The sequence below is a fragment of the Peromyscus eremicus genome, chromosome 10 (assembly GCF_949786415.1).
Source record: "Peromyscus eremicus chromosome 10, PerEre_H2_v1, whole genome shotgun sequence".
NCBI classification, from domain to species: domain Eukaryota; kingdom Metazoa; phylum Chordata; class Mammalia; order Rodentia; family Cricetidae; genus Peromyscus; species Peromyscus eremicus.
The window spans coordinates 68,559,799-68,584,269 of record NC_081426.1 but is presented as its reverse complement, the minus strand read 5'-3'; the positions used below and the strand labels follow the sequence as shown (position 1 = coordinate 68,584,269).

At 45.0% G+C, this 24,471-nt stretch overlaps 1 protein-coding gene across 1 annotated transcript in view; it reads right to left on the bottom strand.

Annotated features, from left to right (window-relative positions):
• Cracd (capping protein inhibiting regulator of actin dynamics) overlaps positions 1–23,327 on the bottom strand; it is a 115,538-nt gene extending 92,211 nt beyond the window's left edge. Inside the window, exon 1 of the mRNA XM_059276048.1 lies at positions 23,194–23,327. The gene's annotated coding sequence lies outside the window, so the exon portion shown is untranslated. The remainder of the gene's footprint in view (positions 1–23,193) is intronic.
• Positions 23,328–24,471: the final 1,144 nt, after the last annotated feature.

Genomic DNA, 24,471 nt, shown 5'->3' with positions numbered 1-24,471 from the left:
ACTCTCCTAGTACCACACAATGCTTCAAGTGCTTGGTGACCATTCCTTTCTTGCCCTTCTGCTGGCCAAGAATGACAGTGGCCATTATGAGGGTGACAATGACTGTCAGGGTTAAATAAATAGGAAGGCTAATAAAGAGGTCTTGCAGCAGGGTGTAGGTACCATAAGACCATAAGAGGGAGACAGGACTCTGGGAAAACAACAAAGCTGGTCTTAGGAGGCTGCAGCTCTTGGAAACACCACACACTGACACATAGACACAGATACACAGACACACAGACACAGACACACACACACAGACACACACACAGATACACACACACACAGATACACACACACACAGACACAGATACACAGACACAGACACACAGACACAGACACAGACACACACACAGACACACACACACACACACACACACACACACACACACACAGACACACAGCATGCAAAGTGCCAACGGCCTTTCCTTAGTACTTTTGGGCAGTTACACTTTATACCTATTTTTATATCCAAAGCATCTAATTGTAACAAACTGAATTGTGGGTAAAGACGACTTCTAAGAAAGCCTCTGCCTGTTATTAGAGGAAGAATGCCACTGGCCATCCCAAGGGAGGCAATGGGAGTTAAAAATGACAGACCAAGGCTTGTCAGGGCAGATGGGCGGCTGTCCTCTGCTGCTGCCCTGCTCAGCCCCACCCCCAGAGGAGGCTGCCGTTTGGGGCTGCTCTGCTCAGCCCCAACCCCAGGGGCTGCCCTTGGCCGCTGCCCCGCTCAGCCCCACCCCCTCCTCCCACCAGCTGCTGATTTTCAGCTTTTGCCTCCTTGTCTGCTGAATCCACCCTGACTCCTTGCGGGCTCCACCTGAGCCCTGCTGGGAATTCTCCTTCAGGAGCACAAGGAGAAGGTCTCAAGGCTGGGGTGGAGGGAATGCTGAAGGAGGCATCTCTCCTCCTCCACAACAGCTGCCAGCATCAGAAAGGAGGAGACATGAGAAGCAATTCCCTGGCTGCCTCGCTCGACCACGAACACCTCTGCTCCCTCCTTCAATAACGTGAAGTTTCAAAGTTTGCTTGGCATGCCTATGTGCCCTCCTGTTTCCTCCTTTCACCCCTTAGCATTTCTGCTCTTTCATTAAATGTTGGAGTTGTGTTGAGGATAGTCCCAGCTGGCAAGCTTCATACTCAAGTCCAAAGTATTATTTATTGTCCTAGAAGTTGTAGGCTTCAGTCTTTGACATAAGTGCAATATTATCTACCTTGCATTTTAGCCTTTACAGAAAGGGGGTTATTAGTCATGTTCTTGGGTCTAGCTGGCTATTGAAGCTGTAGTTTTATTCTTTGCCATCATCATCCAGAAACGATGTCCACTTTGCACTCGACACTTCTCACTTCAAGTCATATTTCACCACAGACTGGCGTTCAAGCATTTTTCTGCCTACTTATCAAGTTTGCCAATTACTTACCTTCTCTTCAAATTGGCAAAATCTCCCACTGTTTGACTGAGATAAATGGCTTGTTAGAGACTTGCAGTTAGAAATTTAAAGTAACACAAACAAAGTTCTAGGAAATTATCAGAAGGTAAGGTTGTATTATTATTATTATTAATTTAATCTTGTATTTCCTCTTGGTATATGTGAATGTTGATATATGCATATATGTATGTTAAAAAGTTAAGGTTTGGTCAAACTATATTTTCTCATTCAAGTACAAAAAATTGTTCTCAAGGCTGCAGAAAGAGTACTGTGGTGATATTTTCTTTGTGCACCCCAATAAAGCTTATCTGAGGATCAGAGGAAAAAGCCAGCCACTATATTGAACACAGAAGTCAGGCAATGGTAGCACACACCTTTAATCCTAGCATTCAGGAGGCAGAGATCCACTCGGATCTCTGTGAGTTCAAGGCCACATTGGGAACAGAGCCAGGCATGGTGGCACATGCCTTAAATCCTAGCACTAACCATAGAGGTCTGGAGGTCTGTACAGACAGACAGGAAGTGATGTAGCTGGGTGGAGAGAGGAAGTGAGATGGCAAAACAGAAAGGCGTGGGTATACAGGAAGCAGGTCACTTTGGAGGCTCAGGAGTTGGCGAGGTAAGGTTGGCTGTGGCTTGTCCTATTCCTCCGATCTCTTGGTTTTCACCCCAATATCTGGCTCCGGGTTTTTTAATTAATAAGACCGTTTGGCAATTCACCTTACAGTGTACAGTTGCTAAACAAGTTGTAAATGAAGACTTGAAGGTCCTTAAAAACAGTTCTTACGGGACTGGTGAGATGGCTGAGGAGGGAAGGGCACTTGCCACCGAGTCTGACAACTGATTCCACAGACCCACACGGTCCCAGAAGCTGTCCTGGGACTTCCACCGTGTACAGTGGTATGTGACACCCCTCCCCCCAAAGTGTAAAAAGGATTCTTAATAACTAAAAGTTCTTAAGGGCTGCATATATAGCTTAGTGACAGAGGTATTGCCTAACACACATAAGGACCTGGGTTCAATTCCCAGCACTGCAAAAAAAGAAAAAAAAATTATAATATAAAGTAGTAACACAGCTAATTTTGTGTAGGGACACTTAGGAGAATTCTTTAAGGTCTCTATCCCCCAACTAATTCAGAAATTAGGCAAGAGAGTAGGGTGGTGCATACTCTCAGTGATGATGAGATCAAATTTCAAATTAATATCGTAAGTGAAACTTCAAGGCTCAATGACTGAGCCCTCTAAGTGACTGAGTTGTAGATAATTTTCACTATCATGTTTGTGTTCATATTTATTTCCAAAATGTTTTGTAAGAACAGGTATGGTGGTGCATGCCCATAATCCCAACACTGAGGAGGCTCAGGCAGGATGAACTGGAGCCCAGTCTGGTCTACACAGAAAGATCTTGTTTCGGAGGGAGGGAGAGAGGAAGAGAGGAGAGAGAGAGAGAGAGAGAGAGAGAGAGAGAGAGAGAGAGAGAGAGAGAGAGAGAGAAGGTTTATGGCACCTCATTACTTTTACAATTAGAAAACTAAAAATTATATCAAAATATTTAACTTTAGTTAAATTTTTTTCTAGATATTTTAGAACTATCCTTTCCCACACAAATGGCTTATTAAATAGACAAACTGATAAATTAAACAAATTATTTTTACCTAGTCATTAAGCAGGTTCCTTAACGACTTCTATTTGTGAACATTTTAACAGCTTGCTCAAATTGTTGTAATCTTTCATCTTCAAAAGCCTTAAGTAAGTCATTTAACTTTTAAAAATTGTAGCTTAAAGGAATCAAGTAGAAAAAAATCACTTAATTCAATTTAAAAACTTATCAAGAAGTAAAATATCCTTGAATACCAGATGACATATCCCCAAATAGACCAATCTATATGTATTTTTTATAAATAGATGTGAATTGCCATGTCTCCTTGTTTTTGCATAAAAATGTATCATACACTAGGGCTCTGGGCAGCAGACATACACATCCTTCTGTCTGTCTACATCAGAACTTAATTTGTCAACCTTCCCATCACTGAAAAAAATTTCCAGTTTCTTGCTATTGCCAATATGGCATCAATGACTATCCCTATATTTAAAATTATTATTGAGACAGAATCTAACTATTTTTTCAGGGTGGTCTCCAACTCCTGGGATCAAGCATTCCCCCTCCTCAGCCTCCTGTTGCAGAATATTTGTTTAACTATGTAAAGATGTGTTGCATTTGTTTAATTATGTAAAGATGTGCTGCTGTTTTACTTTGCCTGCCTAAGGCACCTAATAGGTCTAATAAAAAGCTGAACAGCCAATAGTGAGGGAGGAGGTACTGGCAGGAAGAGTAATTAGGAGGAAGAATTTAGGCTTAGGGGAGAAAAAAAAGAGACACGGGGAGACACCAGGGGCCAGCCAGACATGGGGAAGCAGGAAAGTAGTACATACAGAGTGAAAGAAAACTAAAACCCCCAAAGCAAAATGAAGATGAATAACAATAGGCTAAATTAAGTTAAAAGAGCTAGTGGGACAAGCCTAAGCTAAGGCCAAGCATTCATAATTAATAATAAGTCTCTGCTGGTGGCCCAAAGAAAATGCAACTCCAGTCTCCAAGCAACTAGGACTTCAGGTGTGCATGCCAGCGTTCCGCTGTACATATGTTTTTTTACAAGTTACTACTTTTATAAATTTCTTAATGTATTCATTAAAGAGGCTAGAAGTGTTAAATTCAATAAATACTACCAGTTAGCCTCTCGAAAGGTTCATCAGTTCTACTTACAGTGTGTGAGTTTCCACATTTCCAAATTCTTAATGGCATTTATCATTGTCATTTTTTAAACTGTTCCTTATGAAATTCTTGAAAAAAAAAATGTCTCCAGAGTGCTCCCTTTCTCTCTCTCTTACATACTTAGTTCTTCTGTAAAGGTGTCCATATTCATCGTCTGTTTGTCCATTAACCCCCTTTATCTGGTTGTCCACTGGTATACACTCACTACTCCATGCCCCTGTACGTTCAAATGCACATCATTGCTTCACCATGTCAACCCTTGGTTTGAGGGCCCGGCATCATTTAGAGCCATAGCAGTTTTATTAGCTTTTGCTCTATTTTTACACCCTTGCATACAGGCATAAGAGACGTCTACCAGCCACATCATTCACCAGATTCAAGATTCCGAGGACCCTCAGAATGGCAAAGAGATGGTTCACTGGAAAGCACCACACACTGCGGCTGCGGCCATGAAGTTATTTTCATCCCTTAAATAATTTCATGTGTACATACAGCATCGAGAACCACAGCACACCTCAGCACTCTGTGAGCAGCCTTAAAGAGACAGAACCATCTGCACTCACAAAAAATTAAAGGAATAAATACACACAAGACATTCACTAGTTCACATAAAAATACCTGGATTTTTTTTTTTAGGAACTAAAATAAATGCATAAAAATTGGCAAGAGTTTGGTTTGAATGGTGCATTATGGACCTTTTCTTCAAACTAATGTTATTTTAATTTCACTATTTAAAAACAATAATTAGCCAGGCGGTGGTGGCACATGCCTTTAATCCCAGCACTCAGGAGGTAGAGCCAGGCGGATCTCTGTGAGTTCGAGGCCAGCCTGGTCTACAGAGTGAGATCCAGGACAGGCTCCAAAACTACCCAGGGAAACCCTGTCTTGAAAAACAAAACAAAAAAAAATTAAACAGCAATATTTGTTCAACTTTGAGTAAACTAAAAAACACTTAGGTATATAGTTTTAAAAGGCTAATTTTATGGTATGTGTGTGTGTCATGTCTCAACAAAGCTATCTTCTCTCTCTTTCTTTCTTCCTCCTTTAATTTTGAAAAAAATTCTTTCCACCATTTTGTTTTGTTTTAAGAGACAAAGTCTCATTATATTGCCCCAAGGACCCCAAATTCCCAGGCTCAAGTGATCCTCATGCCTCAGTTTCCCAAACAGCTTGGGTCACAGGTGTGCACCTGTAATCTGCTTGACTCATGAAGGTTTTTCTTTTTAAAGTAAAATTTAATAATTAGACCACTACTTCGAATCCATATGCTATATGTAGGAGACCCCCTATCCTTCTGGTTAGTGTTTCTGAGAATTAAAATTGTTTCAAAATATGAAATCTACTTACAATATGTTGCACTCATCATTAATTTTTCATCAATCTTATGTAAGAAACTCTGGGAGTTAGTAAACTATACAAAAGCTGTGGCATGGCAAGACTATTCCTACCCCTTCTTTTGGGCAGTAATGGTCAATGAACACACAGTTAAAATGACTCTTCCAGAGTGTCATTGAAGTGAGATGTCAGGACATTTGGAAACGGCTGGGTGATTTTATACTGGGACAACTTACATACATATCCTTGTGTAGACAGAGTCAAGCTCCCAGTGTGCCCATCAGAAGTGACTGAATGCGGGACGGAGTGCCATGTGGGGCAGAGAATAATGAAATGGACACCTATTCCATCCTGGCTACTGTCTCTCAGACGCTGGGCTCTCGGCTGGCGATTAATGGTTTCATTGTGTTGAATTATTTTTATGTAAAAAAAGTAAGTTGTGAGTTAATTAAAGAGCCACAGAGAATAAATTAACTCCATTTATCACCAGCCTAATATGGACAACGGCTCTGGGGCTGACTCCTCCTTTAGAACTCCCTGTTTGAGAAGCTGGGCATGCAGTTGAGTTAAAAGAGTGCTTGCTTAGCTCCATGAAGTCCTGGGTTTGACGTTCAGCACCACATAAAATCGGGTGTGGTGGTACATGCCTATAAACCCAGCCCTCCTAGGTGGCTTAAGGAGGATCAGAAGTTCAAAGTCCTCCTCAGCTATATAAACATTCTATCTGATGCTAAGCCACATATAAAGGAGAGCCTGTGCAACAGAACTATAATTTAGGATATCACAAAAGGATCACGTGACCTCCAAGATAAAAGAGACGCCATTGTACTGTAACCCATGGAGGGTGGGGTGAGAGACACTTCTGAATGTGTTAAGTTTCTACACTTTAAAAGCAAATAGAAACAAGATCCATTTTTATTAACAAATAATACACAGGAACAAAATAAGAAGTCTTATGATATGGTGGTCTGATGAATGGAGAGACACACGATTCCAGGTTGGGGTCTAAAATGAAGTTTAAATTCACTTTCAGAGGTATGACTTCTCTGTTTAGAAGGCCACGGAAGAAAATTTCTGTTGCCACTTTGTTTGTTTTGGGGCGGGATGGCTGTACTCCAAATGCTACTCTGTTTCAAAGGAGGTGAGACGGAGTCCACCCACACAGACGCCCAGTAACTCCTAAGATAAAGTCTGGGCATCCACGTGACCGATGAAAAGCACAGAGATACTTGAGGTGAAAGCTAAGCAACTGTAACCGCCTGTCCTAGGTCCTTAATCCTGCGCCACCAACACAAGCGTTACCGTGAAGGGCTCACTCTGGTCTCCTAAGACAGAATTCTGTCCTCGGCTTTTGTCCTTCAGCTTCAAGGGAACAAACCTTTTACAGTCATTTGGTTTTTTAAAACAAATCATCATGAAGGAAGGGATGGATTTGCTTTTTCCACTCTGTGGACACTAAAGCACATGGCCATGTTTATAAGAAAAAAAAATAGTATTTATGACATATAGTACTTAGAACTTAGTAATAATAATAAAAATACCCTCACAAATAAAGAGTTTTCTTCCTCCACTTCTCCACAGGTACTACGCAGTGCGAGGCAGAACTGCTATTTCCCACTTTATTTCCTCCTATTTCCAGATGCTATCGCTTCCGAGGAAAGGTGGGCGGAAGCATCTATGGGAGGGCGGAACCAGATCACCTCCAATCTGGCACTTCTCTACCTAACCTCCAGAGCCACTGTTCACGGGTGTGGGCTGAACAGTCTCTTGTGTCTAAAGGGAACCACAGCATGAGCTTTACAGCAACATCTTAGTTTTTATCTTAGATGAGGCCTCACTCACTCTCTTTCCTAGGCTGGCCTCTAGGTTCAAGAGAGACTCTGACCTCAGCCTCCTGAGTAGCTCGGATGATAACGGTGTTATACAGATACTTTAACCCCCAGATGAGATCTGGATTCTTAGGGGCTTACATGAGAGCTGCCTGGGGAATCCCATTCTTTTATGCCCCCAGATAACACACACTTATAGCCTGGTAGATCACGCAGCCTGGTAGAGCTTGTGATTTCTGATGAGAGAAGATAAGAAACGTGTAGGAGAGTCACATAACCAAGAAAAACAAAATCCATTTAAAAATCATCTTACACAAGAAGGAAATGAGGCAAGCTAACAAGCTTTGTCCCCTCATAAGGGACAGGGTAAATTTCATGGTCTAAGCCACAGAAAACTATGGTGGGGCATGACTTTCCCAAACACACGGTGAAGTTGCCCCTGCAGATGGTGTTTATCCCCAGGTGGGGATGAGAGGGTAGGGAGGAAGAAACACCCAGTCTCAGCATAATGCAGACTGCCTCTCCTGGCTGTCCTTATCCCGGTTCTGATTTCCATCGCCCTGAACAGAAGTGTGTGTGGCACCTAGATAAGCCATTTCTTACTTTTTTGAAAAGACAAACTGAGCTGTAGAAAGTGGAAGCGAGACAAAGGGGCACCACCTTGGAGAACCAAGCAGCAGGAATGCCCTGTTGATCTCATCTCCTTTCCATCCCAAGAAAGGCGGGCTCAGTCCACTCACTGCCCCGGTGAGGATTATCACAGGCAAAAATATGAAGAATTGAAATCAGAGTTTACAGCCAAACTGCTCTAAGCACATCTAATGAAAACAGATATAGGGCCTGTTCGCTGTAAACTATTGGGGTAACTTCAATTTGATTTCAATTGGTATTAATGCATGACGAAGCTAACTGAAAAACGTTTGCCTGGCATGGTAGTGCATGCTCATGATCTCACCACTGAGGAGATTGAAGCAGCAGACAGCAAGTTGTAGTCTGGGTTACACAGTAACACTCTGTCTTAAAAACAAAGACATAACCAAACTGCACCATGTTGAGCGGGCATTTCTCCATGTTAGATTATCCCTTAAGTAGGATACTTCGTGTCTCAGAGCTAACACTGTTGAGCTTAGATACAGTAAAAGGATGTCCCAGGGAGAAACCGAAATACACAGCCTTCTTGGCGATCCTTCTGCCATGGCACTGAAAAACATGTTTCCTCCTCTTTCCTATTTCAACTATCATTTCTTATTAGGCTTGTGAGTCTGGCTCTCGTAATTGCGTAGACTTTCTAACTTCATTGCCTCTTGTACCTGTGGGATGGGAAATGAGATAATCCAGCATGATGGGATTAAATGCAAGGAGAGTCACTAAGGGCCAAGTGAACACCCGAGAGGTCTGCCAGGGGTTCAGCGCGGACGGTGACTGGCATCTACTGAGCTGCTCGACACAGCTTTGTTTATGTCTGGGTGCTCTACCGAAGACCAGAGAGGTTCTTACACAGGTGATCCAGAAGCAAATCCAGGTATTTTTGTACACAGAGAAAAACAGGGGAAAAGACAGTGACTGTCTCTTTAATCGGCAACTCATAGCAGCCCACTTTGTACTGTACCTGAGACTTGAGCGCTCAGAGCCTCGCTGTGGACAGTCTTTGTTAGTTTAATTTCCTCCGAGGCCATGGCTTTTAAATGTTACTGAAATAAAAGAGTACAGCATGCAAACATGTGAGCACAATGCTTACAGACATGAGGAGTGGGCTGCCCCCCACTCACAGCATCGATTGGTTCTGCCGGTCAGGGATGCCGCTCACGCCTGGTCATTACCTTTCAGCACACTGACGCATATAAACGCAACAGAATGGGAGGGGAGGAAACAAAGTAACATCATGATCAAACACTGATGCTCTTATGGCTTGCCACAGTGAACACAATGAGCACACCCAGTGAATTATAGCCCCTGTCACATTGCTGACCCCTGTCCCAAGGAAGAAATTTACTGTGTTCCTCAGACCGGAAAACGACAGGCAGGATTTATGCAGGGACACTTTCCTTTTTATTAGCAGCTGAGTCAATGTTTATGCTGAGTCAAACCACTTAACCCCTAAAACCAGGAGTGAGAAAACTGTATCTCATCAACTGTCCAAGCGTCTAGCATTTCAACTATTCTGTTTCAAAATGCAGGAAAATGATGTAGCCAGGAGTCATTACACTAAGCAAAACAAGCCTGACTCAGGTAAAATACTGCATGGTTTCTCTTACTGCAGAATCTAGATGTGAAATCACATATGTATATGTAGTGTGTGCATGGATGCATGTGCATGTAATAGAAAAGCAGAAGCAGGGCCTGAATGGGGAAAGAAGGAGCCAGCGGGAAGGAGGCAGGACTGTGGGGGATGGGAACATGGAATGATACATATGCATGAAGATGCCATGGGGAAATCCATTACTTTGTATGCTAACCTGAAAATTTAATCTAAAATAAAGAGCATTAAAAAGATCTCCAATATCCAAACATGCACCTTTTGCTTCTTTTTTAATTCTTTTTGTTCTTATAGTATTTCTTGGGGGAAGTGAACAGGTTTATAAAATAGGATAATATGTAATAGCATTCTCAATTTTTCCTACATTATTTTCTCTAGTTACTCAAAAATTCTTTGCAGATAATCACTTTTATGGATATCGTTTATTAAGAAAAAAATTCCATGACAAATATAATTTTTGAAACCTTTAAATCTCTAAAGTTAAAACTGTGGTTTGACTGTACCTTAGTTACTTTTCTTCTTGCTATGACAAAATCTGAGTGAAGCAACATAAGGGGAAAAAGATTTATTTTGGCCAAGACTTTAAAGAAATCTGGTCCATCTTGTCAGGGATAGCAGGGCAATCTGGAGTAGCTTGCTCTGAGGTGGCCAGAGCTGGCCATGAGGCGTCACCTCTCTGCAGATTGGGAAGCAAGAACCTAACTTCCTCCTCTTCCCCATTTTATCTGCCTGGGCCCCCAGCTCAAGAGATGCTATCATCCACATTCAGGGTGGGTCTCCCTCCTCAGTTAATTCTCTCTGGAAATGGCCTTACATACACACAGACACACACACACACAGACACACACACACACACACACACACACACACACACACACACACACACACACACACTGTCTCTTCTATGTGGTTCTAGACCAGTCAAGCTGATACTGAAGGTTAGCCACACCACAGAGTATATCCCCAAAGGGTCATGTTTTGGAAGCTTGATCTTCAATGTGGAGGTGTTGACAGATGACCAGACCTCAGAGAGGCAGAACCAGTGGGAAGTGATTAGGTCACTGGGCACTGCTTTGGGGAAGGATTATATATGGTAGCTCTAATGAGCCCCCTGCTTGTTCTCCAGAGAGTGAGTTGTAAAATATGAACAAGCTCTCTGGCTCTCCTTCTCATCATGTGATCACTCCCTCTCATATGCTCCAGCCACGATTTTATCCATCATAATGTGGCACAGCCAGGGAACCAGCACCCAACCCTTGAATTTCCAAAAGTGTGACCTAAATAAACGTCTTGTGTTTACAAAGTACATGGATTGTCTCAGCATCATAAGGCCATATTTTAAAGAATTGTTCTTAAACCTTGCCTCTTTTTGTTACTGGCCCCATTTTTGGAGTACGCTTTTCTTTTCATTACCATGAACTTTGACCTGTTAACCTTTGGAATGCCCGCAGCTGTGATGAGCTGTTTCCTATCATAGCTTATGAAACAGTTGTGAATCTCTTCCCTACAGATTTACAGTCATGCTAGGGCTCTCTCTCATCTGCCTTCAGTCTCCTGGGTTCCCCAGCAGTAGATGTATTAAGCATGATGCATGTATGCATGTCCCTTCTACTTGAACATCAAAGTGTGAAATGGTTTCTTTAAGCTCTAAATGCTTTTTCCTTGACTTCTCTCAGGTCTTATTTCTTTTAAGAGATTTGTAACACACACACACACACACACACACACACACACACACACACACACTCAACAGAAAATATTCAACCAAAGACATTTGCAATACTTTTGATCAACATTACACCAAGAAAGTTTCTTCCAGAGCTGGAGAGATGGCTCAGTGGTTAAGAGCACTGGCTGCTCTCCTAGCAGACCCTAGTTCATTTCCCAGCATCCACAGGGTGGCTCACAGACATCTGGAATGCTAGTCCCAGGAAATCCAACGATCTCTTCCGGCCTTCCCTGGCACTGCACTCATGTGGTGCACAGACATACATACAAGCAAAACACCATACACATAAAAATAAAAATAAAAGGGGAAATTTATTTTTTTAAAAAGAAGTCTCATTGGGTGGTGGTGGCACATGCCTTTAATCCCAGCACTTGGGATTAAAGCAAGGATAGGTGGTCTTTGTGAGTTTGAAGTCAATCTGATCTATAAAGTGAGTTCCAGGATAGCCAGGGCTGTTACACAGAGAAACCTTGTCTCTGGACATACAAGGAGAGATCCATAATTACATCCAGGAATGATTCTTATAACTTAATATCTGAATCTCAATACATGTGTGTTCTTCTTTACCTATACTGTACATTTTTGGGAATTTTTTTAAAAATATTGTAGTGAATTTATATTGTAATATAAGGTATTATAAATGAACAATGTGAGTGAAGAAACTCTCGAGATGCATCCACTGAAAACCTCTGCATTCTACCTCACACTCTATTCCTCAGTATTTCCTCCCTCAGACACCCTTCCTCTGAGCAGTTACCTTCAGACAAATCCATGCTGTGATATGCAGAGAGGGGGACTCTGCACTGCCCTTACTGGGTGCTGAGCAAACATTGTGGCAGTATGTCCAACTGCATGCTAAGGGGGAGTCCCCAAGATTAATCTTACCCTGTACCCTTCCTGATAGAACTCACAGTCTTGTGTTATAGCTGTCTATGGGGAGGAAGGGTGACTAATATTCCCACTCCCATTTAACGCCATGTGAGAATGTCCCCGGCAGACCCAGATGTTTGGATACTTGGTCCCCAGTGGACGGTACTGTTGGTATAGGCTTAGGAGGTGTGGCCTTGCTGGAGGAAGTACGTTACTGGGTGTGGGCCTCAGGATTTTAGAGGCCACATGCTATTCCTAGTATGTTTGTTCTGCTTCCTGCTTGTAGCTTAATATGCGAGCGCTCAGCTTGCTGTTTCAGTCACCACGCCTGCCTGCTGCTACGCTTTCCCCCCACGATGGTCATGGACATCCTCTCCCTCTGGACCTGGAAGCCCAAATAAACCTTCCCTTCTATAAGGTGAATTGATCATGGTGTTTTATTGCAGCAGTAGAAGTCTTTTCATTCTCCTCGTCTGGAATCAAACCTTTCCTTGGGTTATTGAGTTTACTCTTCATAGAATAATGTCTACATTTTCCCTCCTAAACCTTGTCATACAAAAATTTCAGGACATATTGGCTAGACTTCCATTCTCTTTCCCTTCATCTATTTTTTCCCATCTCTCATTTCATTTCCCCACTTCATGCTCGCCTTCCCACGAGTCTTCATACGGTTAATTTCTTCATTTACTATTTAAAAAAATTATTTATTGCATGTGTGTGTGCACATACCTTGTGCATGCCATAGGGTGTGTGTGTGTGTGTATTTCAGTGAACAACTCGTGTGAATCAGTTCTCTCCTTCCAACATGTGAGTTCTGGTGACTGAACTCAAGTATTCGGGCTTGGCATCGAGGGCCTCTCCTTCCTTAGCTGTCTTGCAGGCCCTACTATCTTCCCATTTAACATCTGTATCACACTCTGTTTAGTGACTACAGTACTGGATAGATGCTGCTGGGACCTTCTGGGCAGTGGCCAGATTTAAAATTCCCAGGAGGTATACTTTTTTGATGAAAATAAATATAAGCGTACTGCAAAATGATATTTTGTTTTTATTTCAGTGTACAGTGGGCTCATATTTATGTAGTTTAGAAGTCTTGAAAACCTTTGATAAAAGAGACCTTCAGTAATCTTTATTTTAGAGATTTAAAAACTACTTTTTATGTATATATGTGTGTGCATGTAGTGCCCATGGAGGCCAGAAGAGGGCGTCAGATCCCCTAGAACTGGAGTTAACAGACAATTGTGAGTTGATTGATATGGGTGCTTGGAACGGAACCCGGATGCTATCTGCAAGATCAGCAAGCACTCTTAACCACTGAGACGTCTCTCTAGTCCCTTTTAGGGATCTTTATTGCCACCATCGGCACCGTTACTAGACAAAGCTTCCACTGTTTATCCCGTTGTGCAGCACAGATGTGGGTCTGTTTTGTTCCCCAACTGAGGGCGCCTTTCCCCTGAGGAATGCCATCATAAACGGTGTCTGTGGCGCTCCCTTAAGAAATTCCCCTATGGGCTGGCCATGGTGCTGAACAACACCCGTCCCTAGAACCTGTGACTACTGTTACACAAGGGAAAGGAGGCTCAGCAGCGGATAGGACACTGTGAGGGACGTTGAGACTGGAAGATCAGCCAATAAGATCACAAGGTCTTTTAAAGAGGGAGCCAAGGATGTGAAAATCACAGAAGGAGCTGTGATGAGGGAGGGCTATACAGGTCCGCAGTGGGAGAAGCCTTAGTGGAAGATGTAACATTGCTGGCTTTGAAGAGAGAGGAAGCTGCCCCAAGCCAAGGAAGGCAGGCAGCCTCTACCAGCTAGACAGGAGCAGGCGATTCTCTCCTGCAGCATCCAGAAGGATTAGTCTTCTAATTAGACATTATCACATTAATGGTTAGATGTGGTTGTCGAGAGCTACAGTGTAGTCTCAGCTACAAGCAGTCCTGCTGACTCCTGGCTTGAGAGCTACAGTGTATTCTCAGTTACGATGTTAGTAAAACTGTGTTACATTAAGAAACTAATGTATGTTCCCAGCAAAATTACTGACGTTTCTGTGGATAAGTCCTTTTGGGAACCTCTGATTTACAAGATCTCCAGAATATCTGTAATTTGTGAAAGTGTTAAAATAAAGGATCCCTGCTGCCTTCTGTTTACATCAGAATTCCCCAAAGGCATTTCTCTAAAGACACTCTAAAGAAAAAAAAATTCAAAGCTTTCTTCAGAGTTGCTCTAGCCTTGGGTACATACTCCCTGACAGAAGCAAGGAGGCCGTGGGGCAGTGGGGCAGTGACGTGGGCGAGGACCAAGAGGAGGGAGGGGGATGCCAACTCTAAATGTCCTTCCTCCTCCCCTTTTATTTCATCCAGGTACCCAGCCCACAGCATGCCACCCCCAGATTCACAGTGTCTTCCCACACAGTCAGTGCTCTCCAAAAACAACCTCACAGATACCAAAAGAGGTGCGCTCAGTCTCGGGGGGACCCTAAATCCAGTCATGCTGACAGTGAAGATTAACCATCGCAGCCGTGGAACCTACTTCAGGGAAACTACAGGTTAAGCAGATCCACTATCAGTGACGGTGTTGGGTGACGCAGACGTTCTCGCATATGTTTACCTATATTTAAAATCCCATCCACTGAAGTCATTCACTTATTTCTGAGTATCCAGCAGGGCCCAGCATTGTGATGGATACTGGGATTATGGTGGAACAGGATGTAACAAAGACCTCAAGGGAAATGCCACAGGTTCAAGGAGATTATCTTCTAGTAGAAGAGAGGACTTTTTTTTTTTTCTTTTTGTTTTTCAAAACAGGGTTTTTCTGTGTGACTTTGGAGCCTGTCCTGGAATTTGCTCTGTAGACCAGGCTGGCCTCGAACTCACAGAGTTCCGCTTGCCTCTGCCTTACTAGTACTGGGATTAAAGGCGTGCGCCACCACTGCCTGGTGAGAGGACTTTTTTTTAACCGATGGTCACACGCCAGGTAGAACTGAAGCTCTGTTTATGATGGGGTGCAGATAGACGTTCACATGAACTGCCATGGGAGTCTACAGGAAAGAATCACTTCCGGGAGGGGAGAGGTCATTGGACCCACCATTTGTAAACGTGTTTTAGGACGGCTGAGTGGCTGAGCAAAAGGGACAGAGGGGATGGAGCCCAGGTGAGCAGCTGTCTCTAGGACAGGCACATTCAAGTCACTGCAGCAGTGTTCCCAGGTGGGGCAGTGTGTGGGGTCCTGGTAAAACTGGTCCTTATTCATCAGATGATCAAAATTATGAACTGGGGTTCTAGCAGAGTGCTGACATTTACAATAAAAACCCGAATTACACATCAAAAAAGCACATGTCATCAAATCCTGAATGTGAAACCTATGTTCTGTCTCCATGTTCCTCTGGGGCTGTTTTTCAGCATGGCAAGGACTTGGTGAGGCTTGTGCCCAGCACTTTCGGGGCTTTTGTCTTTCTAGAGAAGCATGGCCTCCTTCATTGTTCCCTGGACCTCTGAACTTCAGAATTAAAGTCACTTATTTCAAAGAACTTAACACCAGTTCTGAGGCTGTGCATCTAAATGAGGGTTTCGCTTTGATAGGAAATGGTAGTGGAGGCCCCTCTCCCTGCTGACTTTTCGCTTTTTGTGTGCAGCGTCCATTTTGGTCTCCTTAGGAGCAAGACTCTATTGCTATTTGTCCTTTGTAAGCCTGGAGCGCAGAGCCCTGCCTTTTCCGTGGGAGGCATTTGGCACGTTAGCCCAAATGTTGAAAGGACCCTGGGATGTGAACACTTGCCAACTGGAGCCAGTGCAGAAAAGAAATGAACTTTTACTTCTTTTAACAAGGAAAAGATTAAAATGGGTGGCATTTTAGGGGTGGGGAACCCAGCGTATTTTTCTCCCCGGGTTTTAGGCTCTTGAACACTGTGCCCAGGCTTATGCCAATGCTGCGGGCCAGTCAAGCAGTTGGCTTCTCACGTTACCCTAGAGGAGCAAGGGAGGACTGGGAATGTCAGGAGGTCCCCTCCCAAGAATGCTCATATGGTGTGACCTCTAGTGATCGTGGGTCCCCCTTGTTTGTCTGGCAAACACCTTCCCCTCTTTCCAGAGGGCTCGGATGGCACCCCTGGGAGGCCCCTCTTCTCCCCGTGCTGGGCGTTGACTTGGCCTTTTATGCTCCAGGCATTCTGTGCAAAACACTCTCAAATATCACTAGCCACACTTTATCCTGTTATCTGTTTACATATCCGAGTTCAATTCGGTGAAGTTCGGTTCACATGGCAATGCCCTTGGTATTTGCTAAAGCTACATTCAAAGGCTCCGAGGTCGGCGGGACCCTCGGCTTGCAAGCTGCCTCCTCCTGTAAGGGGCAGACAAGTACATGAATCCTTCCAGGCCTCCGCGGGAGCAGAACAAGAGGCAGCAGGCAGATGGTTCAGGGGAAGGCGCGACATGAACCCCTAGACAGCAGGGTCTCATTGCACATCCTTAGCCCCGGGCACCATGTCTGGTGCATACGCAGCCCCACACGCTAATGGAAGGAGGGAGGGAGGAGAGGAGCCACAGAACTGCCCCCTTGCAAGCCCACCACTGGACTTTGTGGTCAATACAATCCCGGTGCTCTGCGGTGGAATTACGAGGCTCTCGGAAGTAACTTTTTGGAGTTGGAAGCAGGTGATTCAGTCCTATCTCGTGCACAATACAGGACATGATATTCCCCTCTGGTGGAGATAAGCCAGCATGAGCCTGTATGTAACTGTGGTCCCAGGGCCCTTGTTAACGACGCTAGCCTTCCAGGAGGCCTTGGAAGACAGATGTACAGGTGGCCTTCACTGACTCGGCCACCAGCACCATTCAACCCAATTCTTCGGCTCTGCGGTCTTAGAACATGGCCTCTCTTTGCTACCACAAAAGGATTTAATGAGAGTTTCAGTCCTGCAGAATCCTGTTTGCCACACAGTTCCCCACTTCTCCACCTGTGCTACTGTCTTAGGTTACACCAGGCAGATGGAGAGGGGACTCACATTTCAAGGCTTCACAGTCTGCAGCCCAGATCCCTTCCCCAGCAGGGACTGTTGTCCTAAGGAGGTCCCCAGGAGATGACAGTGTAAGTATGCCTCAAATTTTCATCCCCAGCAGCTGGTATCACCTAACCCCCTTGGGAGAGACACGGCTTTGTCGCTTAGGCTAGCAATCTAATCTCTAGATCCTCAGCCAAAATATCAGTTACAGGTTCAGCTGCACGATGGGATGTATCGGGGTTCAAACAGCGAGGACAATGGCATAAGTCAGGGGTTGGGGGGGCAGGTGGCTGAAGGGATTGGGCCATATGGCAGAGGTGAAACAAGGTAAAGCTGACTTCTCACGTCTCTGCAGATTCAGCAATTTCATCCTAAAGTGCAGTCTGTCTCAAGAAGCCGCAGCAGGGGTGCTCGCGTCCCTGAGGTGGTTTTCTTGGAGAATTCAATTAGAAACTACTGGTACCCTGACAGCATGTTAGCGCTCCTGAGGAAGGATGAGATTGTTGAAAAATGATTTGTAATTACAAGTGTTTTTACATGCCACAACGGGTCACATGCTGTACCACTCCATTTATATGAAAAATCTAGAACAGGTAAACGCATAGAGATGCAAAGGAGATGGATGGATGCCAGGAGGCAGGGGGAGGGAGGGGGGTGACTAATGGGTACAGAGTTTCACTGGAGGAAATGAAGATGTTTTGGAATGGGTCGGAGGTGATGAATTTGTGACCTGTGAATGTTCTAAATATATCAAATTCCTTCACTTGGAAATACTTTAAAGTGGATTATTTACCATTGTGCTCTGGTCCTGGGGACTGGACCCAGAGCCTCACACACGCTAGGTAGGCATTCGGCCATTCCTACTCCCATGACCCCCGTTTTTTCCTTTTTTTTTTTTTTTTTTTTGAGACAGGGTCTCACTAAATCACCAAGGTTAGCCTTGAATTTGTGATTCTCCTGCCTCAACTTCCCAATTAGCTGGTATGACAGACTTGTACCATTGCATCCAGCTTAAAATGGTTAATCTTGGAAAGAAAAATAAATTGAACAGTTAATTTTATGTTATGTGAATCTGATCTGAATATCTGAAAGTGTACTAAAGTATTCACAGTTTCTCAACAATATGAAATTACCGGGAAATAAGGGTAAGCCTTTATTCCCATTGCAGTGAAGGGACAATTGAGTCAGCATGGGACTTGCCAGAGCTTATAGTAGACAATGGAAACAAATGGCTCCTGGTTTATTCGGCCACACACACTAATGTGTGTGTGTGTGTGTGTGTGTGTGTGTGTGTGTGTGTGTGTAGGTCTGTGTATGTGTGTGTGTGTGTGTGTGTAGGTCTGTGTATATATGTATGTATGTGTTTGTGTAGGTCTGTGTATGTGTGTGTGCATGTGTGTGTATCTGTAGGACTGTGTATATGTGTATATGTGTATGTGTGTGTTGAAAGTATGTATGTATGTATGTCTGTGTGTGTCTGTATGAGTATATATCTGTCTCTCTGTGTGTAGGGTAGGGCAGAGGACCAATTCATGTATCTTCCTCTTCAGGTTCCGCCTTATTTTTTGAAAGGGGGACACTCCCTGAACCTGGCACTCATCAGGAAGCCCCTGGGAACCCCTTGCCTCTGACACCCCCACCACCACCCCGCTTGCAGCTCAGCTCTAGCATTACAAGCGGCCCAGCAGACATTTTGCCCTCTGAGCCATCTCCCCAGCCCTGACTCTGATTCTTAATCAGCAGGGACAGTCTCAGGAGCACTGGCTATCTACCAGCAGTTCCCCAGTGACAACGACATCATCAAAGTAGCTGAAGGGCTGGCAGGGTAGCTCAGTGTACAGTGCTAGCCTGGGATGCACTAGGTCCTGGGTTTGAACCCCAGCACTGTCCCAAACTACAACACAACAATACAACCCTACTATGTCAATCAAACAGGCCTGTGTTTACTCGACGCTGAACACCAGCCTGTCTGGCTGTAGGGAGCAGGGCTCTGTGGCGGTGATGACATCAGACCATGATGACAGGCCATTTTCATTCAATAGAAGATTTGGAAGACCTTGTAATTTCCACATGCTTTCAGGATCAGAGCAAATGCACGCTGTCAGAGAGCAGAAGGACTCCGGGAAGAAGGCCGTGTTTTTCTTTTCGACGCTGGTACTGGGAAAAACGCATGCTTCAGCACACACCTCCACAGCAGCCAGCACTGCGTGGAAGGCCAAGCACCACAGCTTACGGGGATCAAAGCAGATTGCTGAAGGGGAGAAGGGGATCTGAAAGGGAACTGCTAGGCAGTCACCGGAAACAGCAAACCTGGGGAAGGCAGGTAGGCTGCCAATCTTCCTGCACCTTCTCTTTCTACACATACCATTTAGCCAAAGTCATGGGCAATCAGACCTCCTTGTGCTCCCCAGTCATCCCCTTACAGCCTCCTGTGCTCACCCGTCATCCCCTGCGCATCCTCCCAGTGCTCCCCAGTCATTCCTTACAGCCTCCTGTGCTCCCCAGTCATCCCCTTACGGCCTCCTGTGCTCACCATCATCCCCTTACGGCCTCCTGTGCTCACCATCATCCCCTTACAGCCTCCTGTGCTCCCCAGTCATCCCCTTACAGCCTCCTGTGCTCACCATCATCCCCTTACAGCCTCCTGTGCTCCCCAGTCATCTCCTTACAGCCTCCTGTGCTCACCATCATCCCCTTACAGCCTCCTGTGCTCACCATCATCCCCTTACAGCCTCCTGTGCTCACCATCATCCCCTTACAGCCTCCCTGCCCTTATCATCTTGGTAATTCCTAATCTTTCTGGTTTGATCTCACGAGGTTTTCTTCCTCTCAAGGCTTTGTTTTTCTTCTCCGATTGAAAACAGTGTCAATCCTGTGCAACCTCGACTGAGCTTTAGACACTGCTCTGACGTGACTACCTTCGGCCGGGACACCGTTCTTAACCATGTGTCCTCACAGGCACGGACAGTGCTCCATTCCATGTTGGTGAAGCTTTCCTGTTACAGTTATTGCTCTCCAGACCTTGCCTAACACACAACTCCTTGTGTGGCCTCGCACACACAAATGTCTAAGACAACTTTCATATCTAAGAGGCATTTAAATATACTGAAAAACTGAATATATTAAATGCTTCAGAATCCCTTAGTTGCAGTGTATTAAGCCAAGTGACTCAGAGAGTGTGGTGTGTGTGGATGTGTGTAATTTTTTTCCTATGTTACATGAGAAAAAAATGTGTTCCTGTCACTAAATGTTCTACACACTACAGAAATGGTTGTGTTATTTTCCTGGGAGAAGTCCTAAAAAGGAGAAAAAGCATCTGCCTCCTGTATTTGTCACCTTGCCCTCTGTGTATGTCACGCTATGAGGTGAAACGCAAAGTGGGGAGAGAGATCTGGGTGAGGAGGCTCTTCCCTTTAACAGGAATGAGGAGGGAGAGCCAACGTGAGATATCTGAGAGTTGAACAATACAGACGGATTGCAAGGTTGTGGTTGTGTAACTCCTGTTCCAGGCAGAGCAAGTCCCCGTCAGCTCTGACCTGTTAGCAAGGGGACATGAGTGGCAAGGTAGAATCCACACTGGCCTGGCTCTCTCAATCACTGACTCTGAGCTTTGGTGAGTGTTTGAGTGTCCTGAGACGGTACCTTGGCATGCACAGTAGGGATGGGAATGTTCCACAGAAGGTGGCTGTGATGGACTGAACTGTGTCACCCTCGCCTAAAGATAAGCCTACGGCTTGACTCCCCACCCCATACCTCAGAGCAGCCTTATTTGAAAACAGGGTTGCTCAGGGAACCATTTAGGAAGACTTTGCAGCTGAGAAGGGTAGGCCTTTAATGCAATGTCCGGTGTCCCTGTAAGGAAAGGGGAAAGGCTTTGGAAGACACGTACAACAGGGATGCTATGTGAAGACCTGCATAGAAACTGAAATGAGGCAGCTGCAAGCCGAGGGCTACCAAAGATTGCCAAGAACACCACAGACAGGAAGGAAGAGAGAAGGAAGCCAGCGCCCACTGTGAATCTGGCAGGGAACAGGCCCTAACTAGAGGCTGGTTTGATAAGGCTACAGAACCATGAAATGGTGAATTTCTGTTGTTTACAGCCACCTGGTATTGGTACTTTGTTACAGCAGCCCCAGAAAACTAGTATGGTTTGTTTATTTAGTGTGTGTGTGTGTGTGTGTGTGTGTGTGTGTGTGTGTGTGTATTTTAACTGTAAAGGAAACACCCTTAGAATAAGTCACATTGACAAGAAAACACAGCAACTCTTATTACTTGGCTATTTTTGAACACATGCCCCACAGTTCACGTGTTAGAAGCTTAGTTTTTGAATGGAATAGTACTGGGATGTGGGAACCTCCCTGCCTCCCTGGTGATGAGGGCTGTGCCTTTGAGGATGGCCAGATGTCACTGCAGTGTTGGCTTATCTCGAGTGGGCTTGAGTTTGGCCCTCTCTTGCTCCTTAGTCTTACGCTGTTGACCTTCTCCTTCTTCCATGGCATGTCACAACACCAAGGCTCTCACCGGATGCCAGTGGCATGTGCCTGGACTTTGCAGCCTCCAGATCCACGAGCCAAATGAGTGTGTTCTTTATTACCCAGTCTCGGATATCCTTTCACAGAGGTGGAAATGGTACCTAAACCATGGGAGCATATTTCTTTTCTTTGGACCTGACATTGCATCGCCACATTTACCTCCCATTACCTTCCACCCATTCACCCTGTCTGAGCACATTGGCTCCTGGCTATGCCTGCAGCATGCAAGCTACGTTCTTTTCCTCCCAACCTTGATATGGCTGCTTCCTCCGCCCGGAACATGCCCAGGGCAAACCCTGACTTCCAGACTTGCCTCAATGAGAACTTCTCACAATGAGACACTGCAGTTTGGATCAGCTCCCCAACACTCACTGCCCCTCACTCTCCTCCACTCTCCCCGCTCCCCACATCCTCACTAGATCCTAACATCCTGTACCACATGCCTTCTCGTATCATCTATGACGGCTCCCTCATTCTTGGACATTAGCTGTTTTCTTCACTGACATGAAGGAGCATCTAAACAGGGTCTAGTTCACGAGAAGCGCATAACAGAGAACTATAACATTCATTATTCTTTTTAGGGCAGTCATATCCACCTCATCATGATGGAGCTGCTCACATGTGCTGCAAAAGTAATTAGAAACAACCAAAAACTCCCAATTCCCTCTGTCTACCAAGTCCTCTCTCAAGGTAGAATAAACCCAATGGATGGTGATTTTTTTTTTTTATAGCTTCTTTTAAGTGACTCCTTCAGAGGACCTGTCACAGGAGGAGAAATGCCAAGACGTGGGTAACAACTCTTTGACAAAGCTCGACGTGTGCGCCAAGTGTCACCAGGTGTCTAAGTACACAACCCTTGCCATAAATAATACGGATGGCTATATTTTTTGACCTTTAACTCCCGTTACCCAAGGTCAAGAGAGTGGAAGAACACTCTTCTTGGGAGGGAGGCAGGTGGAGAACATCTCCCGGTCTCAGCACTCTGAAGATGAGTACTGAGTACTGAAACACAGTACTCCATGCTCTATGATGCCAAGTCACCATGGGATAAAAGGCTCTTCCCTACACCACAGAATGGTATAACAGCAAAAAAGTAATAAAAAAATAGTGATGTACTTGTATTTTATGTCCCCTCCTTTTCCTGTGTTTGTGTGTTTAATCAAATGTAGGAGTTCAGAGAACATAAGTGACCTGTTCAAGTTTACTCAGCGACCAAGTAGGAGGGCAGGGAACCACACTAGGACCGGAAGATCACAGGGAACAGCGGTCTCCCAACTCCATATTTAGTGAATGCACCTTGCTCGTTTTGCAGCCCTGCTCACAGAAAAAAAAGAAACATTCTCTGGTAGCTTCTCCACAAGCGACTTCCCAGCCAGGGCTCTAGGCAGGTGACTTACTGTTACGAAGGGCCACAAATCCTATTACTTCTGCTGGATAAATCTCCACCAAACTCTCCTTCTTGAGAAAAAGCAGACCCACGTGTGGGGGTGTGTGCGTCAGGAACCGGGGTGCAACACCGAGACAGCCTGGAAATCACAGCTCTTGGGAACTGTTGAGACAAAAACAAAACACCAAACACATTTTATGTCTTTCATCCTCGCTCAGAAGGCCCTCAGCATGGTTCTCTTTTCTGCTTCTCAACTAAAATCAGTGAAAAAAGAAAAAAAACGCTGGGCTCTGTTTGCTCTGCAAGCCTTTTAATTAGGTTTAAGTAATACTGCATTTCATTGCTTAGCCTGTATTTTATTGTAAGGCTTTACCATATTTACTAAAACTTCCTGCTTTTGAGGGGACCGAAAGGATCCCATCCATGAATACCGGCATTTCTGTATTGCTATGCACAGCATTTTCTCATTTACTCTTCATGGGAGATCAGCTAACCCTGGAGGAGGCGGAGGCACACACTCAGTGTAGCAGAGAGTGAAGGCCGGCCTCACCAGGTTATCCTTCCCTCCAGAGGTAGGACAGACACCTTTTTGCTCGAATTCCAATCAGATTTAACTGGGTTAACATTTCCTGTGGGTAGGACATGCACAGTCTCTTCCGGCTCTGCCTGGATAAAAACCATGACACGAGATAGTGGATTTTAACTGGGAACTGAGAGGGACACGTCCAGGGGGAAAAAAACCTCAGTTTTGACGGTGTCCTTTGTGAATCCAGTGAGACGGGACAGAGACAATAAGAAACCACTCCAAATGGGTTGAAACAACTGTATAGAAGAGGCTCCTCAGCTCCTGGCTGTGAAGGACTCACACATCAGACTAACTTTCCACCGAACGCAACAAGACACTCAGGTAAAAATCATCTCAAAGTGTGTGTCAAGGCATGGGGAGAGCTGGGCATGGTGGTGCGTGTCTGTAATCCCAGCATTCAAGTGTGTACACACACGCACGCACACACCAGCACCAGCAGCTGCTGTCACCATCAAGACACAAGAGGCTGACATACCGAAGACAGAGGAGTGAGACCAAAACAGTTCAGCACCACCTTTCCTTTCAAGGTATCCTATGCACTTTTTAGACGTGCAGGGCAAGACTCCTGCCCCGCCCCCAAGAGAAAGACGGGGGAAGAAGATATCAGAGAGAGGGAAAAGCAAGACCTCCACCCAGTGTTTCTGCCTCTCCGAGCTGTGACTACACAAAGCAGCCAACGGCAGTGAGAAGCTGAAATGGAAC